General features: G+C 31.5%; 1 protein-coding gene across 2 annotated transcripts in view; it reads right to left on the bottom strand.

The window, feature by feature from the left end:
• The window catches only part of LOC142333082 (very long chain fatty acid elongase 7-like), a 128,074-nt gene extending 113,054 nt beyond the window's left edge, over positions 1–15,020 (bottom strand). Inside the window, exon 1 of one of the 2 annotated variants that reach the window (XM_075379918.1) lies at positions 14,837–15,020. The gene's annotated coding sequence lies outside the window, so the exon portion shown is untranslated. The remainder of the gene's footprint in view (positions 1–14,836) is intronic. The other variant, XM_075379910.1, reaches the window with a different exon arrangement.
• Between the last annotated feature and the right edge of the window lie 839 nt (positions 15,021–15,859).

Genomic DNA, 15,859 nt, shown 5'->3' with positions numbered 1-15,859 from the left:
GGCAGTGGAAACCCATGTACTTTGGCGGTTGGGATTTAATCAACCACACATCTCAGGAATAGTCGGCCTGCCGGTACAAGACCACATTTCACTTAAATGTCATACATATAATCCTCATTTCTTTGTCACAGGGAGGGCTGCTTACTGTTCACTAGTTATATACACATTAGGAAAGTAAACAAGGAGAAAGAAAAAATCCATGCAATTTTTATTGTTTGGATTTAACAACCTACAAAAAAAAATCATTATTTTTTCCTTCAGTATTTTTCTTTCCACACCAATTATTACATATTTTTTTTAAAATTTACAAATTTATTTTATATAATTATTTTCAATAAAATTAATTTTATTTTCACAAGTGATTCAATTGTGTGAAATGTATTTCTTTTTTATTGGTTCGTTCTGGGCAAAAAACACTTCGGCTTTATCATTGCCTATACACAACATATTTGTTGTAATAAGCAGATGTTACATTTTATGTCTCAATTACAACAATAAAATTTTCAATTGCTGTAAGGAAACTGGCATGAATAGCTGCTACACATACAGAAATTTAAATTATTGAATATAAACACAGCCCCAAGAAACTGTAAAACATAGAATAGAAACATTTCATTAGTCCCTAGAATAGTTTGAATGTTAGCCTACAGCTTAAACTTGCATCGCATAACAAATATAATTCACAAGAATGTGGTGCACTGTAACTCAGCAATCGCAGCGAGCTCAAACTGGTGCATCTGTTTGAGTCATCAGATATCCATGAATGAGCCTAGTATACCCTATTCGTAAATTGCAGATAATAACCTCCTCTCAATGGTTATTTCAGCATGAGGAGCTCAATGGTAAAATACAGTTCTTTATTGGGTGAAGTTTATTATTCATGGTAGTATTCCAATGACCTTGCCAGTCATTATGAACCACTCTTTTCAGGAAACAGATAAGATCGTTAGAAGGGATGCAATCTGTGAAGGAGGGTGGAAAAATATGCATGCTCATTGCCTGAAATTTCTGTATGGCTGGGGGTCCTGCAGAAGCTCACTGTTGTATTATGTGTGAAATGACACAATGAATTTCAGAGATGACAGGTTGTCTAGAGTACATGTCATTAATTGCCTGTAGGATACGCATGGAATATGAGCAAACAAGAACATGTTAATATTCTGGGTTAATTATGTGTAAGGTCTTATTAATGGCATACAGTTCTGTAATGAAAATACTGTTGATGCCGGCAAGGCCAAACATGTATGATCTGTTGCCAACAACAAAGTCACAACCAACAGTATTAAGGTTTCCACAGAGTCATCCGTGTAAATTGTAATATCAAGATTCATGTTATTTATAATATTATATATTCGTTTTGTAAGGTAACCAGGTTTGTGTTCTTTTTATTATAATGACAAAAAATAATGCAATAGTAATTAATGAGAGAAGGCTGCCAAGGGGGCTATAACATGGAGCAACTGTAAGAACTGGAGGTAATTGTAGATTCAGAGCTGAGAAAAGACATTGAGCTCTGATGCCTAGCAGAGCAGTAAATCTTGGCTGTTCCTGTTATCAATTAGCATGCTGGTTTGAGAGTACCACATCAAAGGTTAGATGAGTTGGTTGCGCTTTAATTCAAGCCATGTATGAGCATATTATTTGCTTCCGTCTGTCACAAAGAAATGACTCACCACTGTCCACTAGCAGATCTACCACAGGGCTTGAGCAAAAAGCAGCCATGGCAAGAAAGATGAATGAATGATGGACTGCATTGAGCATTTTTAGAGTGGGGGCCCATGGTGACATACTAGCCATAGTCTAATCGGGAATAAACTAGAGCTCAGTAGAAGCGCAACATGCATATATGATCAGCTCCGCAGTGGGTATTAAATAATCCTCAGCATGTCTAATATTTTTAGACATTTTACTTTCAGCTCCTTCAAATGTGTTACCCACATTAGTTGTTGGTCTAACCACATTCCTAAAAATCTAACCCGCATGCATGCCTCAACTAGTTCACCATGTAAATACAGTTGAGATCAACATGTCCCCTCAATCAGGAAAAGCAAATGCACTTGGTTTTTTCCTGAGAAAACATGAATCCAGTAGATTTACACCACAATTCTAAGCAGGTTATTGTGTTTTGAAGCAGCCTCTCACCAGTAGCTAATGTTTTACATGCTATGTAATTAGAAAAATCATCTACAAATAAAGAACACATAACCAGTTTTCACACACAGTTTGTTATATTATTTATGTCTATGGCAAACAAAGTAACACTTAAGACACTTCCCTGAGGTACTCAGTTTTCCAGTGTGAAACGTTTAGATACTGTCATTCCAACTTGAACTCAGAAGGACCGACTACTAAGAAAACCCCTGATAAATGCAAGGAGATTACCTTGTTCACCTCACATCCATGAAGTGTATTTAGGATTCCTCTCCTCTATGTCATGTCAAACATTGCTGTGAAAAATACAGCAACCAGACGTTGGCAACATAAAAAAGCGTTTTGAGTAGCAGCTTCCAGGACAACTACGTGATCAATAGACAATCTACCATGGCAAAAACCACACTGTTCTGGGGCAATTTGGGTGTTTCTCTCAAGGTACCACACTAGATGATAGTTTACCATCCATTCCATCACCTTGCATAGGGTACTGGTCAAGGATATAGGGCAGTAACTTGTGGGGCATGTTTTATCTTTACCAGGTTTCAGTATGGGGATAGCCAGTGCCTCTGACCAAGTATCTGGAAACACTCGTCAGTGAAAATTTTATTATAGATACACAAAAGATGTCATAGTGCACTATCTGGGTGATGTGATAACATACTGAGCCTGATATTATCATTCCCAGAAGAAATGATAATTATATGATATAATTATAGCGATTTTACTTTACTAGTGATATTTTACTTTGAGCTATTCTTCATAATAATACAGGAAGATTTTTTATTTTAATTTATAGTTAGAAGTCTTCTTTTAGTTCTTGCCAATACTAATTTTGATTTATTTTTCTAAAAAAAATGTACATTTTTAGTAGAATTTACTATAAATTAACAAATTTTTTTTTTTATATACTCATATTGATTTTAGAATTTTATGTTTGTATATAAATTTAAATTTGTAATATTTTAAAAGTGTAAAAATAAAAATAAAGTGTGTATTTAGTGTAAAAATTATTTTTCATACACAATATTCTTAAGAAGCCTTACTTTTATAAAATATATATGATGAGCTATCTACAAATAACAAATCCCTCTCTTGAGGGATTTGTTAGCTGTATATATTTAATTTAAATAATTTAAAAAATTAGTTAATGTTTTGTACTAATCCCTGCTGTCCTGTATAGGACTTGTACTGAGAATTATATAATTTTTTTTAAGGTTGTGTCATTTTAGATGAAAGATGAAGTTTTTTTTTGTTACTATTGAAGAAAATTGTAAATAATATAAATATTCTTTTGTAAATTAGCAGCACTAGATTTTACTGTAAAACAATATGAAAAATTATCTCTGTAGGGGTTGCAATAACAAAACATATATTTATATTATGTACATGACCAATAAGTTTGTTACAACATGTGTATAATCTTCAACTGTTCTCCTTTACATTTTTTTTTTTTTTTTTTTCATAAAAATATGCTGATGGTATAATACTTGGTGGATCGACATGTCTTTATACTTGCTGGTTCATATTATATAAGAAGGGGGGAAGAAGTAGATACACATCAAATGTATTTCTGTAAAACTTTGTTAGATATAAACTTAATTGATCCCAAGAACAATTTATCATGCAATAAAATAAACATTTGGATGGAGTTGGCGAGTTTGATTTCTTAATTTAAATCTATTGAAGATTAAAATAAAATAAAAAATGGACCTCTTTACATTCATCCAAACAATTTTTGTGACCATCATAAAAGCATAGCTTGAACACAAGAAAGTAAGTAGAGGATTGATTGGGTGCAGTAAAAATTTAAAAAAATATATTAAAAAAAATAATAGATTTAATTCATTTCAGAGAACATGTACATACTTTTGTATAGTAAATGCCAATTAGGAAAATAGGATGGGCTTCCACGTTTTCCAGTAGTCTTCAGTACAAACTAAAAGATAAAAAGCTATATCACTAATAAATGTTGACAGTATTGGTGATTTTGTCATGGTTTAAAAACAAAAATAATTCTGGTTTTTCTAAAATTGAGATTCGTAAAAGAAAAAGTTATGCTGTTTGTATAAAATCTGAAGTAAATTTGTGTTTTGGTAGAAATAAAACTTGCTCTGCAGTTTTACTAAACAAAATGAATTTTGAACCCTAATATTTAAAAATGCTACAAAATATTAATTTTAGCTGACTATATATATAAATTTTATTAAATCAATTTTATATTTTTGTTTTGTTTTCCTTTTTTTTTAAATTATAGTTTTACATGTTTATGGAGAATAGATTTAGTTGTATATGTAATTTTATTTTTTTTTTTTGTAATAAACATTTTATACTATAATGAATAAAAATATTAATTAAAAATTATTAATTATAATATTAACACATCTTATTATATTTATTCAACAAATAAATAATAATTAAATTTCACAGAAGGAGGATTTTTATAATTTATTTCCAATAAAATTTGTGGCAATGATGGTTTTTTCTATGGAGAATATTCAAAATTTGAAGGAAATATTATAAATAATGAAAAATAATTTACAATAACGAAAAATTGAAAAAAATTTACTAAATTTCAAAATGTTTGCATAGAAATTGAAAATATGTGACTGAAAGTCATAACAATAGAATTGTGGAAGCAATTGAGTGGAAACAACATTATCAAAGATAATGTGATGTAAAACATCTCAAAAAAAAAATGTTAGTTTAAAGTAGTTTAAGCAGTCTCAAGATCATTATTAAACACAAATAAACACAAAAATTTGATTATTTACTCTATAATAAAAAGAAAATTCACTACCAGCAGCAATATCTTCACTATTGTTGCAAAGGAAATAATTGTTATCAATTTTATTATTCATTAATAATATATTCATAATCTTACAGAATTTATTCCATTTAAGATTTCTTTTACAAAAGTAAAATGTAAACTAATAACTGAATTCCTTTCTATAATGGTATTTGTCTGAAAGAAAAGAAAGTAAAAATAAGAATTTAGATTTGATGAAAAAGATAAAAATGATTTCCACCTTAAAGTTAAGAAAAACTTCAAATTTATTCAATACGACAATTGTTGCATGTGAAAAATCGTTTAACATACAAAAATCCCATCTTACAATTCAAGCAATATTTTGGTCATCCCTTGCCATAAGGATTGGTCATATCAAAAATTGTTTCAGACAAAAGTTTTAGGTAATATATAGAGGACTAACAACCACTTTAAACCGATTCGATACAATGCCTATTAGGGGAGGTATGATTTTTTTTGGCTTCGAAACCCCATTTTTTCCACTCCCTGAGCCAATGGTTGGTGATATCAAAAAACTCTTCTTCGATAAGTTTTACGCCTTTATTCAAAGAATAGTAGGAACTTTAAACGAATTTGGTATTTCAATTAATAAGAAAGTTATAGCGATATTTTGCTTTTTCAAAAAAGCCCCCTATTTCCACTCCCATGGTCCAATTTTGCCCATTAATGAATTCAACTAAGATTTTGGGTTATTATATTTTATCTATCAATTTGAAAGTGATTGGTAAAAACTTACGACATTTATCGTGTCCACAAGAAAGTGATATATGTATAAAATGTATACATAAACTTTTGAACTGACGATGGTTTTGGGGTCTGGGGAATGTGAAACACGAAGATATGTCAAAATTTTCCAGAAGTCAAATCATGATACCCATTACAATAGGTAGCTTTCTTATGAAATCTACCTAAAAGAGCCTACATGTACAATTCAATTACTTTGAATTGACCAGAAATTTCTTTAGTAGTGTGAAACAATGCTGCTCTGCAGTAACAGGAATAATTTACATACCAGTAGAGGCAAATTAGTTCATGATCTAAGCTTCTGCATCAAATTTTATTTATTTTTTTTTTAAATATTTGCATAATTAATTACTATGCACTTAAAACACAGAAAGTTGGTTCAAAATATAATTTACTCTGCTTGAAAGGGTGTAAATTTTTATACTATATAATCTTTTATTATGTCACTGACATCTGAAAAACAGTTTACTTGATTTTGATAAATATCTAAATAAATTTCAATAAATATTTTGCACTGTACACATGTAGTATCCCTTAGAAAATGTAATTTAATCAGAAACACTTAAGTTTTTGTTAGTACAAAGAAATTGATGGTGTAAAATATTACACAAGCTCTGTTTTAGTGTTTGCTCATAAAATAATGGAGTTACTTGGATAAATTTGTGGCATATACAACCTGCATATGAATAAACTTTATATTTAAATGAAATGTAGATAATTGAAATGAAGAATTACAGAAATGACCTAAAATTTCTTACAGAGAATATGATGCCAAATATGGTATGATTTGATGCTATAAAAAATAAATAAATATATTGTTTCAGGGATTTTTCCAATCATTTTTACATTATATTGAAGTTTTAAGTTATATTAAATATTTTACGCTATAAATCACTACTGCATTGCCTATTTCTAGTTCCCAGCTGAATTTTGAATTTTTAAAATCGTGGTAAAGAACAGGAAAATGATAAAAACGATAAAAATATGATATATTTGTTTTAAATAGAGGTTCATGTCTTTTTTTTTTTAAATAAAAATATAAAATGACAAATGTTTATTTAATCTCTTAATGTATATATATTATAAATTTTTTATTTATTTATTTAATTTTATTCATTTAAAATTTCATTATATTTACAATAACAGATCTTTCTCCTTCAATAATATATTATATTATAAGTTACCTGAGCAAGGGTCAAAATTTACAAATATTTTTAAAATGATCAAAATAGTAATTTACCAATAAATAATAATTATATTATAATTTATATAATTACATAATGACTAATAAATAAATAAGTAATAATATTGTCTTATTAATACTAATAAAACAAATAATTATAGAGAAAAATCAGCAATACTTAGATTAATTTATACTTTAATTATCATTATTTTTATATTTATTAAGCAGCATTAATTAATAACGTTCTACAATTTTATAATTTATTAATATTAATTTAATAACATTATTAAAGTCTTTGAATGCACCAATAACAGGTTTTAGAATTTATATGTTGAATAACTTTATTTATATATTTTTTTAATAATTAAATAATAAATTTATATAATAATTAAAGTAGTCATAAACATAAAAATAGCTATAATAATAATAATACAATCCTTATTAATTAACTTTAAATAATAATTACTTTAATCTGTTCAAAAATAAATAATATATATAAAATGTTACCACAATTAAATGACACACAAAGTCAGGAAATAAAGGTTGTACATAATAAAATGAATTATATTTTAATTGTAAGAGAATATTACTGTTCAAACAACTCATTGTTATTTAATAATATAGAGCAAGGGTACAGTTCTATATTTATTTATTATATTCTCCCTATTAGGGCTGAACATTATAATAAGCTATAGTAAATAGCCCAGGGAAGTTTCAGTTCTGATGAATTTTTGATGCATCAATACTTTCTACTTGCATCATATGATATAAAAATTTATATTCATGCAAGAAATATCTTATAGTTTTTCTCCTTTTAACTTTACCACGCAACCTGCTAAGTTGAGGAAATCACTGGAATGCTGAATTACCAACCCTAGCAGAATTCTGAGTTGATGAACACATTTATTCTGGGGGGCTGGAGGAACTTCAGTATCTCATTTTTGAGGATAAGTCGTAATACTCTACGCAGACAGTTTTTCTGTACATCTAGCTCTCCTATAGTGATAATAATCCATTCAGGGTTTCTTACAAAACCATTTAAAGAGGTAATTGAAATTCTGAACAGGAATTTAAAGTACAACATAAGGAAATACAAATATATTTCACAGTAATGTAAATATATTACACTGTTAACTTTACAGTACAGATTATGAGGCCCAGCTCTTCCTGAACTTTGACCCCAGGTATAGAGTCTGCACAGTGCCATCAGATAGGAAAGTCCTCAGACAGGTCTACAGGCTAAGTGGTTCTCGTATCCTTTACATCAATTCAATGGTTAATGTAAAAACAGATAGAAAACCACCTGCAGGAATGGTTCAAGGGTAAGGGAAAGGATTTTATTATAATAAAGGATAATTGAGGATCTACCTGCAGCTGGATCACAAAACAAAGCAACCACACCCAAAGAGCTATCTCAGGCCTACAGGCAGTGAAAATCCATTCTGCTCATAAACCATTGGAAACTGAATTATCTTTACCCAGGGTGAAGTGATATATTACTCTATTACTATTTTATGTATATCAGCTTAAGTATGTCCAGCAAAAAATTGTTTTTCTTCAGGTATTAAAGGTCATTACAGACAAGGCTCAGACTTCCTTAAGAAAGAGCCATCCTTAGAATTTTGTAACATGTGAATATATTCAAAAGGAAATGGATTGGAATTGAGGGAGAAAAGTTGTAAAGAATTATAGGAAGGGAAAAGGTGGCTCTGAGGGATTATTGAGGGGCAAATTGGCTGGGCAATATGATGTTACCAAAAAAATACAGAGTTATGATAAAGAAGAAGAACATGTAAGATACAGTCTTGATCTAGTAACCAAAGCGAGTTATTAAACATTATGAAACGGGAAAAATAGTTTAGAGATTATTCCACCCATGTAATGCATCTAGGTTTTGTAGTTAAAAATTCAAGGCTGATTATATCAGGGAATATCTTATGTACTCAACATTAAAAATTTCTGTAAAGTTACTAAATATGTATCTATTATAATCTGTTGTAAAATAATTCATAAAGAATCTGTTTAGTATAGTTGATTTCTATCCTATTATATATATATATTTATTAATTATATGCATTTTTACAACACACGCGTGCGCGCGCTCACATTTTATATATATATATATATGTAATAAGAAGTTCTCTAATTTCTTCTTACCAATTACCCACCTTCCTCTCCTAATTTAGAATTTTACTTCAGCTAGCACATGCGGCTACCTCCGGAGAAGGGAGCGCATTGCTTCCACCAAAAACTAGGGCCCCCATAGGCACATTCCTGTTAGCCCGAAAGGCGCTTATACCGAAATGGATTTCAGTGGATGGACTGAAGGGGAATTATGCCAGCAGTACAAGGCTCATATGCGCCTAGTCTTCCACGATCAGCCCCGGTAAATTATATCTCACGGTCTAAAGGACCGGAACTCAAATAACTACTCATCTCATAAATAAAACATAAAAATCTATAACCGCCATTAAATAAATAATGACCCGCCCAATAAACGAAAGATACAGCAGCAAGGGACATTCGTCAAGGCTCTGCGATTAGTAGGAAGATAATAAATAAATTCCCGCTATCCTTGCCTTCCGTCGTCCATAAACAAAACTTATATATATAACCGACATTAAATAAATACCCGCCCAATAATAAGAAAGATCCAGCAGCAAGGGAATGTTGTCCAGATTCTGCGATTAGTAGGGGGATATAAATCGCCGCTATCTTTGTGTTCCGAGTAAAACGTCCTGAGCATTTCTCGTCATGAAAAATGGGTAAATAAAAGACACTACTTTCTAGATTTCTTTCATTCATTACACTATCACGGCAGTAATTTGAAAATGAATTTCCACAGAACGAACACCTTGCATGTTCAAAAAACTTATGACCGATCGCACCTCACAGTCGGTATGATTTTCAATTTTTCTCTTCATTTTAAACAGACGCAAAATTACTCCGTATCGCAGTATAGTTGCGAAATTTCGTACATCACTAGCAGAAAAATTACAGACCAGCTAGCCTGACCTCTGTTGTGAGTGAAACTGCGCGCATGCGATGCGCAAAGGGTTCTTACTTTCTGGACAACCTACGTTTCTATCCTATCTATGATTCTCCATCATTCATTTCCAATTATTTGTTTTGTATAATATAATACCTATCTTCTTTTACAACTTTCAAATAATATACTTCCTATCAGGACAAAGTTCACTAATAGCACACTTTAACATGTAGTTCATCAACATTTAAAAGAATACATTATAGATTATATAATTCTTCTATTTTTATAATTTTTTTCATCTCCTCCCTCTTAAATGTACGAGTACCCCTATAAACTGTGAATACAAAATTCTAACAGGTTTATCAGCATTTAATTTTACATGCTGCAAGTTTTACTTAAAAAGGATCTACTTAATAATATGTTAGAAATTTTTGAAAAGTGTTCAGTTAATGACGTATAAATATTATAATTGTAAAAGCTTACACCTTTTATGATCAAGTGAATAAATAAATTTTGCTCTTTCCATTAAGCTAGGCATTATTATACCGGGTGGTCCATTTATCTTATTTAGACCCAGCTATATCTCAAAAACTACACATTTTAGGGGAAAAATATTTCCTATTAAAGTTTTTTTCACTTCAAGGGAGAAATACGTTTACAACCTATGTTGTCCTTGATAAGATAAAATAAAGGTCATTTCAAGGTCAACTTATTTAAAAAAAAGGAATTATTGCAGAATTGAATTGTTTGTAAAAAAATTAAAATTTCATTTCATAAATTTTTTTCTAAAATTGATAGTTTTTAGTTATTCATCTTCAAAAATGATGTAGGCGTATAAATTTGTGCTTTTAGTTTCATTAGGTCTGGCCTAGCTAACGAGTTACATCCAGCTGATTAAATTTTAAATAAAAGCCAATCAATTAAAGCACTAACCTAAATAAAATTCATTTACGTTCTAATAATTTTTTTTAATCAAATAGTACATATCGGTATGATAAATAGCCTACGTATGTTACACGCTTTGGTCGGTTAAGTTATGTCGACTCTATGAAAATATTTGATTTAATTGCTGATACTTTAACATTTCTTTTTAATGTTCTTTAAAATTAGAAAAACTTACTCTGTATAAATTACAGCAACAAATTTCCTTTTACTTCTATGCATTTTTCGATACGTTTTAGAACGACCTATGAACATTTAACTGAATTCCTCTCTTGATATTTCTACAGAGGTTTGTTATACGATCTTTAATGTTTTCAAGGGTAGTTGGTTCTTCTAGGTAAACCTTTTCTTTAAGGTAACCCCATAAAAAAAAAGTCTACTGGAGTAATGTCGGGGAACGAGCAGGCCAATGTACTGGACCAGCTCGACCAATCCAACGATCATTCTATTCGCGGTGCAAAATTACTCTGGTGATAACTGAATAATATGCAGGGCAGCCATCTAGATCAAACCACATCGTTCTTTTCTTCTCCAAGAGTAGTTCATCAAGCCGTAAAGGCAACTGATTTTCTAGAAAATCTGCATATTTCTCTCTGTTTAAATTTCCACCGAAAAAGTTCGGTCCGATTAATATACAGCCTATAATTCCACACCAAACACTGCCTGTCCACGGACGTTGATGTTCTACTTCCCTTAGCCACCGTGGATTTTACACTGTCCAACAACGGATATAATGCACTGTCCAATAAAGCATATTATTTCTGTTTACTGCTCCATAATTGGTAAAACCTGATTCATCGAAAATAGAACATTTTTTTTTTTTTTGGAACATCTTGCCCACCTACTCCTCTGGAACGGATCTACACTTAAGTTTGACTCGAACCAGAAGAGTGTCTTTAACTCAAAACTCGCTCCCCACCCGCCGTCTATATGTCCGGCACGGCAGGTCAGCGAACCGGTTTGATCTTTTTTTTTATTTTATAGATGTTCATCCAGCGTATCTGTTGCTGTCTTCATACCCGATCTTCTCCAAAAAAAAGAGCAGGAACACCACCTTAAATAACCCATCGATAAACATGTATCTCTTAACATTTCCAGTATTTTTTTACGAATTTTAAAGTTTTTTAATCATTTTCTTTTTTTATAATGTACATTTTTTGACATTTTTATTTATTTTTATAGATTTTAATTCTGTTTTTATTGTTTTATACCTTTTTTTAAATTTTTTTGAAAGTCGTGTAAGGAAAATAAACCTATACAATCTTATTAAAATACAAGCATTCAGTTAAGGTATCAAAATGCTCCTTCTTCGTGTATGTAATTACATTACACCTCTTAATAACTCCTACAAGCCAGAGCTCCAACCTCATCTACCCCTTAACCACAAGTGTTTCCTCGTTGAAGTTCCAGTATATAAATGGCATTTTTACATTTTATAAATTTTTTTTTTAATTTTTTAAATATTTTAATATATTTTTTGTAGAATTTTATATATATATATATAAATTATATTTTTACAATTTTTTATTATTTATCTAAATCACAGAATATTCAAAACCATAAGGCTATATCTCCATATTGCCCAAACTGCTCCGTCAGCAGTGTCCCACAATATAGCCAGCTCTCTATTCCCATTGCAATTGATTTATAGAAATCTTATTTTGATAGGGTGCACCTACCGGTCCTGTGACCCTCCTTGCCGCATAACATACACGACGAAAGGTCTTGACATTTTGCTCTGTGATGACCCGCTTTTCCACATCCGAAACACAGTTGTGTTCGGTCCACACCCTTGCAAGTCGCAGAGACGTGACCAAATGACCAACATCTAAAACATCTGTCTTCAGGATCCCTTATATAGGTTCGACCCCGTCTTTCCGTCAATTTTTTTCGCAGCTCGGAAACTCGTAATAACGGTGACGTTTTTGGTTTCGCCGTATGCTTGTCTTATTGACGATACTTTAAAGTCTTCATCCTCCCCGAGTACTCGTGATATCGCAGTGGTTATCTCTTCCTCTGTTGTATCCGTGGCAATATCCTTAACGTGTACCACTGCCCGCCTAATTTCACGTGACCTGAGATCGACTTTTAATTCAGCCGCCTTAATTTTCAACAGTGTTTTCAGCTCAGCAGCTTTCGTTGAACCTTGAACCCGGATATGTAAGTCATCGTTTATGCCTTTCTTTAGTGACAAGATATCACCATTCTTCTTGAGTCACCGAAGACTTAACAGTCCGTAATAAATCTGCGTATGTTTTACCCTGCGCTTTTACGATTACGGTACCGCTATCAGTTATCCTCGGTGTAGTTCTTAAGACCTGTTTTGTTTCTTGACGCGGTCCTTCACCAGGTCGGACATAAATCTTAATGTTTTCCTCCTGTTGACGAAGCAAGTACAATATGATCTTGCGTTAAGCTAGTCCCAAATTTGCCTCCAGGCAAAAACAAAAGTCGGTGTTATAGCACTACTTACGACCCTTTTCAAAGCAGTTATTATCTTCTTGAGTAATGACTCCTCGTTCTCTGAAGAGTCATAAAATATTGTAAAACGAGTAGATTGAATCGTAGAATCATCACTACACATAATAGTAGAGATATCTTGCTTTATTTTGCCTGCTTTGGCTCTATACCTACGGGATTCTTGAGCACCTTTATTTTTCACAATATCATAAAAGTGACACGTGTCACCCTCCTGTGGATATTCCTCTAATTGTACCATACGCTGCATTAACTCAATCGGCCATTTCCTATGCAGGAGGCGTATCAGATCATCATCCGTGGTTATATCAGTCATTATGTCAACTACTTGACTTAGGCGTATCGTTTCAGTCTGGGTCGAAATCTCATAGCATTCTTTCGGATGTGATAGCTCATCGAAGTTCATAGCTGCATCGAAGTTCCTAGGTGTCTAGCTCGCTCCATAATTATTGATGGTTTCATGCACTAAAATCATTAAATTTGCAATTTCTGTCATCAAATTATCAAAGTCCGTACCCTCGTTAGAATCACTATCAGTACTTGCCTCGATCTCCTCCAATTTCCGTTTTGGAACCTTATCAACAAGGGCCACCCTCTTGTCTCTTTGAGGAAGCGAGGCCGTCCTCTCACTAGATGTAGGCTGCGAAGACACGCTCTCCAATTGGCTCTCAGACTGTTCCTGCTACGATACTTCCATCCTAACAGGGGAACGGGCCAGCGTTTTTTTTTTTTAGGTTTAAAACCTTTATCAGCCATCTCACAATTCGGTAGAAGCAGATAAAATTATAAAAAATTAAAAATCTGACTCTCAGTTCAATCCCAATTAATTTGGTACCCCACTCGATATAATCAGAAGGGGTCCAAAACGGGGGTCAGGGGGGTCACTTACTAGCCACAAGACTAATAAAACTACGTCTGTATATGACAAGATTAGTCTATTCTAATAACTTATAAATTAAAATATTTATATACTAACACACTGCATGTTAATAACATACACAAATGTAAATAAATGAAATAATACATTCACTACTACACATAAAGTATTTAACGCACACAGTATTAAATATAATATGAAATAGTTTAATATTATATTTTATAGGTCTCTTATCAAAAGATAACGCAAACAAAATAAATAAATTTAACTCTGTTCAAGCAACAGTAGCTTATCACTTTAAGCTATTGCTATTTACTAAAATAAAGTAATCTTATCAGATTACAATTTATACTGAACATCTGCGTCCATAATAATATAAATCAAGCGAGTTTGAACCTTATGAAATTTAACATAGAGTTTTATACATTATTAAAAATGCAAAACACATAAAAAGTCACTCAATCCACCTCACACACTCACAAAAAACACCAAAATAGTATTAATAGTACCAGGAAACCGCTGGATCGAAAATTTTCCCTGATTTCATGAAACTTTAGCGAGTTTCAACACCAAAATACGGAGCCCATTACGGAACAACCAATCACTCTGACGTCAAGTCAGACACTCCGAAAATAGAACATTAAGAAAAAAATTTTGATCTACCTGTACTTTTTCCAGCACCCATCGCCAAATTCCTACTCATAATTCAAAGTCGTTGCCATGCAGTGAAATGTACGGATGGAATTGTAATTCAATGTACGGATGGAATTTCAGGCGTCTTAATATTCTTAGAACACTGGTTTTTGACATCACGGAGTCATGCTAAATTCTTCTTGAACTAACGTGAGAATCTACAATCACCGCCACAGCCACCGCTATTTCATTGTTTTTCTGTATTTTGACGTTTCCTATTTTTGACCCTCACATTTCCAGCATCATTAAACTGTTTTAAAATTCTGTACACACAAGCATGACTTGGAGTATTTCTACCAGGGAATCGTAGAACATACAAAGCTATTGTCTGATCAACATTTCAGTAGAGTTTTCCGTAAAGCAAAATTACCTCAGTTTTTTCTCTAATTGTAATTCGATAACGTCCAATAAATAAAAACTAATTAATTTAATAGTTGGCAAGTAACAAAGTAATAAAAAAATTAATTGGGGACATTGATAAACGTTCACTTAGACAAATGTCAGTTGCAACTTGAACTTCATTTTTAGGCTATTTCAAAACGTTCGCTAGTGTTTACATGCTCAACTTCTTTTTCTTCTTCTTTATTATTGATAGCATTGATAGTTTGTTTTTTATTTAAAATTTAGTTTTCTTTTATTTAAAATGGGCCAGCCCTTATGAACAAATACAAATTTATAGGCCTACAGCAATTTTGAAGATGAATAACTAAAAAACAATCAGTTTTAGAAAAAAGTCTGAAATGAATTTTTTATCTTTTTTCAAAGAATTCGATTCTGCAATAAAAAATATAGGTTCTAACTTTAAAAAAAAATTAATAATAATTTGACCTTGAAATTGAATGACATTATTTGACCTATCAAGGTCAACATAGGTTGTGAATGTATTTACCACTTGAAATGGAAAAAGTTAATACAAAACATTTTTTCCTAAAATGTGTAGTTTTTGAGATATAGATAGATCTCAATTTAAATGGACCATGGTATATATGTGTG

Source organism: Lycorma delicatula, chromosome 12 (assembly GCF_047948215.1).
Source record: "Lycorma delicatula isolate Av1 chromosome 12, ASM4794821v1, whole genome shotgun sequence".
NCBI classification, from domain to species: Eukaryota; Metazoa; Arthropoda; class Insecta; order Hemiptera; family Fulgoridae; genus Lycorma; species Lycorma delicatula.
Note: the sequence above shows the minus strand (reverse complement) of the source record. Positions and strands in the feature narration are given on the sequence as shown.